This window comes from Drosophila miranda (genome assembly GCF_003369915.1).
Source record: "Drosophila miranda strain MSH22 chromosome Y unlocalized genomic scaffold, D.miranda_PacBio2.1 Contig_Y2_pilon, whole genome shotgun sequence".
NCBI lineage: Eukaryota > Metazoa > Arthropoda > Insecta > Diptera > Drosophilidae > Drosophila > Drosophila miranda.
The window spans coordinates 32,739,787-32,744,378 of NW_022881614.1; the positions used below are offsets into that span (position 1 = coordinate 32,739,787).

The 4,592-nt window shown below is 54.0% G+C and overlaps 2 pseudogenes; one reads left to right on the forward strand and one right to left on the reverse strand.

Annotated features, from left to right (window-relative positions):
- LOC117193947 lies at positions 1-917 on the forward strand (annotated as a pseudogene).
- A 469-nt stretch (positions 918-1,386) lies between these two features.
- On the reverse strand, positions 1,387-4,266 carry LOC117193424 (annotated as a pseudogene).
- Between the last annotated feature and the right edge of the window lie 326 nt (positions 4,267-4,592).

Here is a 4,592-nt window from a genome sequence, read left to right on the forward strand (position 1 = left end):
ATGTCAATCGGACAATTAGAATTGGAAATGTAAATACAAATACGAGTTTATTGGAAGCCATTAGCCTAATTGTACGCGGGATATATTGGGGGGTTTTGCGGGTGCACTCTGTGGCATTTCTTCTTTTAATCAATCCGATCAAACGCTTACAGCTCTCGGGCCTGGGAATACTCATTTAATCACTTTGTGGAGGGCCGCGTGCTAGCACCGCCCATTGTCTTGATTGTGACGGGACTGGTCATATTCCTGATCGCCTCGCTGGGCTGCTACGGCGCTATCAAGGAGTCACCAACGCTTCTGCTGACGGTAGGTGTCCTCCAATAGCCAACCCGGAAAACGCTTCTAACCAAGGTGCATCCCATTCACAGTTCGCTGATCTTTTGGCCGTCATCTTCATCGTTGAGCTGGCCGTGGGCATTGCCGCCAGCGTGTTTAAGAAGGACCTGGAGATAATGGTGAAGAACTCCCTGCAGGAGTCTATTAAGCGCTCCAGCAGCGGGGACACCATGGCCTGGGACAACATCCAGCGGAAGCTGATGTGCTGCGGCGTCGATACCCCGGCTGACTGGCGGGCCATCAGCGCCAACAAAACGCTCCCGGCAAGCTGCTGTCAGCCGCAGTTCATCGACACGACTGTCGGGCATTGCCTGGACTAGCCGGCCCTCGGCAAGGACAATTTCTACCAGGACGGATGCGTGGGCAAGCTGAAGGATCGCATCGATAAGAACGCCAGCATCCCGATCGGAGTGGGCATTGGCATTGCCTTCATTCAGATACTGGGCATTGTCCTCGCCTGCTATCTGGCCTCCTCCATCGGGCGGGAACAGGCCAAGTAATCCACCTCGCATTCCCCATTTCTGTTCGTTTACATATTTATATCTATATTATTAATAACTATTGAGATGCATGTAGTGGCATTGGCTTAAGGGACGAAACCCACCCAATTTGTGCTCAACTAAGCGGACCGGATTGTATATCGAAGAATATGAGTAGAAGAAAGCGCAACAAACACTCCTCTTCATCGCAATTCACACTATTGTTTCACCTGTTTCTCAATCATTGCCTTCTTTTCGTCAATTAAACTATTTAAACCTATTCTTACGATGTTTGGAAATACCTCGAGAAATACCTATAATGGAATCTAAGGCTATAACATTGAATCTGACTTGGCGAATATTGCAAACTGTCGTCGATTCATTTAAAAATACGTTTCTTTTTCTCTTACCTTCTGTATTCCCTACTTTTGAGTTTCTGAATCCATTTTAGCTTGTTGCGGTGTATGACAGCCCCAAAAAGCATCATCAACTAAGTGTTGCTTTTAATTATCAAATAAAGATTACATAAACTAACGAATACTTAATCATTTTCAAAATGAAAACACCAACAGTTAATGAAGGATTATATTGTGGGAGGCGGGTACCGGCTACAACTACGAGATGGACGCCGATGTGTCTCAGCTGGGTGCAATGGCGGTATAACAAGTGCTTGTTTTGTTCGTTCGGCTACTTCTACGTCCACTAGGGGCAAATGCAATAGCAATGGTCATGGTCCATGGTCCATTGTTCATGGACTGGGGCTACAGCTGAGTTTGGTCCTTCGGTCTCACTTGCTCTGCAGAAGGGACTCGGAGAGGCGCTCGATGGCCGTGGCTGGCATCTTGTGCGAGTCCTTCTCGCTGGCCTCGAGTGCAGCTGCCGCTGCCTCGGCGGCCTCCGCCTCCTCCTGGACGCGGGCCTCCTCCTGCTCCCGCTGCTTCTGGAAGTGGCGGAACTCCGTGGGCGTCAGCATACCGCGCAGCACCGTGTCGTAGCTGACACTCACTCCCTTGGCGCACATCTTCTGGAAGAGTTTCCAGCACTCGCGCTCCTTGATGCTGCACACGTACAGCGGATAGTTGTGGTCCTGCTGCTCGGAACAGTTGGCCGCGTTGTTGTTGTTCTCCTTCTTGGCCTCCTCCGGCGACATGTTGGACGGAGAATCGGCCCCCCCGGCCTCACCCTGAGCCTGCATGGACTTCCTCTGCGGCTGATCCGACTTGGCGGACCCCTCACTCAGAAAAATGGAGACGGGCGGCGCCGTCGGCGGTCGATTGGCGCGAATACGGGCTGCTAGGGGTGCTATGGAGCCGCGCCTGATCATGTGGGAGTACTCCTTGGATGCCAGTTGGAAGGTGGGCGGATAGCTGTCTTGAAACGAGACTGCCAAAAAGCTTTAGCTCAGTCGCAAGTGGGGGACTAAAATTTAGATTAGCCGGGATCTTGAGACTTACCCGATTTGCCCGTCTTCCTCAAGAGCGGAGCCCTTCTCTGGGGACTACGCTTCGTGGATCCCGGCGGCTGTTTGTCGCCTCCACCGACTGGCGTGGAAGTCGCCGAGTTGTTGTCCTCCCGCTCCGAGTCGCTGCCCTCGAAGCTCAGCAGGGACACCAGTGTGATGACATCGGGGGCCACAACACTGCGAGTCCTTCCCAGGGTCTTCTTGCTGCTGGAGGAGTCACTGCCGCCCAGGAGGGAACTGCTGCTATTTCCCTCGACCCCGACTGTGGGCGATGCCCCGCCAGCCACCGATGAGGGTGTGCGCGTGAAGATCTTGCGGCGGCGCAGCTTCTGCTGGCTCCTCTTGCTGGCTGCAATCACGCTCCTGCTGTTCTCGTCCAGACCCCGCACCGGAGCGGACATAGCACGCACCAGGGGCGGACGCCGCTGGACGGTCAGAGCGGTCGGCGAGACACTCAAGGGGACGGCGATTGGGACTGGGATTGGGTTCGAACCTGCCTCTGGTTCCGGCCTGGACGGCTCACAGCTCTCCGTGGCACTGTCGATGTCACTGGGAATGGGCTCCTGCTCGTTGGTGGCCCGAATCGTCTGGGCCAGCACAATGTTGAGGTTGATCCGATTCTTGTCCGCCTTGGCGCTGCTGCAAAAGGGAAATGCAGCCAAATGGATAGAAGCGAAAGTTTCAAGTGACCTGACCTACTCTCCCTCTCCCTCCTCGCCTCCTCCTCAGCTCTGGTCTAAATTTAAATCAAATTATTTGGTATTAGTTTGGGGCAATTTATGCTGTTCTCGATTCCCTGGCATGCAACACACCCGACCAGGCCCAGAAATAGAAATTAGCTGGCGATGATTCCGGTTACTCCCACGTCCACACCCTCAACAACTCCTACACTACACACAGTGGCAGTCCTGTCCCACTCCTGGCTGGCACACAGTCGTGTGTGATTGGGTAAATGAAACCATGTCAATTACATTTGCAATTTTCACCCGAAAAAACGTACAGAGCGAGTGGGTACTGCCACGAAAGTGAGTCATAAATCTGTAGCAGTTCATTGAACCTAATCCCAGCCGACACAGTACCCCCCACCCCACTCCACCCAGGGCTCCAGCCAGCAGCTATCTTGTCAGGCACACCTCTGCAATGATCGACTTAAGTGTGCCGCAAGTCGGCTCCGAAACCGACACCGGCTCCGACTCCCTTCGGTTGGGGGTCCTGGTCCTACTCCATGCTGCTACGAGCATGTCTAGCGTGTGTTATGCACTGAACATAAAACTTTGACGTTTGATTCTGGTGTGAAGCATGCAAATTGTACGTGCCCCCCACCACCACCACCAGCACCACCACCCTTGCGGGAGAGGGGCCGACTCCTTAATTACCGTATACGTTACGCACCCTCTCCTGACACCAAGGTCAAACAAATGGTATTCCGTAAAGGATAAGAACTTCCTCTTATTTCCCAGCGATGGCTTCAACAGCGAAGACGTGGAAGACCAGGCCACCAGACTCTTCTCCCTCAGCCGCAGAGAGCTCAGGGTGGAAGTTACGCGTGGGGCAAACATGGGCGAGGACTGATCGACGGCGAGAGTTGTCTGCCGGCTCACGGGATACAGCTTCTGGCGGATGTGCTGCGTTGCTGGGCCGTGAACTTCGAGGCGGGCTCGATGAAGGAGTGCTGCTTGCGCACGGGGAGAGGTAGGGGATAACGCGCAGAGGAGACGGACCTGGAGCTGGTGGATGATCCGTTCGGCGTTCCAGCCGACTGAAAGCGACGACGGCTCGCCACAGACAGCGACATGACGGCGACAAACAGGCCGACCTTTGATTAGCAACGGTGACAATGATTACGGGTCCAAAATGGAAACGGGAATGGGGAATGGGGGTACAGGATTTGCGATAGCCGAGAGGTCGGGGCAGGATGACTAACAGTGCCGTCGGGGCTTACGTTTCAATTGCCAATCAATGTGGCACATCGAATGCAAATCAATTACGGAGTCATTAAGCCAGAGGAAATAGGTTAGGTTAGGTTAAGGCGGTAGCCGGGAGGGGGGGGGATAAGAGACTCCCGACCCCAAGCTCACTTGGACCTATAAAAGGTCCGTTGTGTTGCCGCATGGGCATGTGCCCCTTCGCGTTGCCCGAACCGTGAGAGCATACTTCTGCAGGTTAAGGGCAGTCCCATCCGGTGGCTTGGATGTATTTGGACAAGGTCCCTGGTTTGATTACGGACAGGTCCGAAATGTCCGTGAGGAAAGCGGCCCCGAGAATACGAAGACGACGATTTCCAAGGGCTGGGCAGTGGCAGAAGAAGTGGGGGA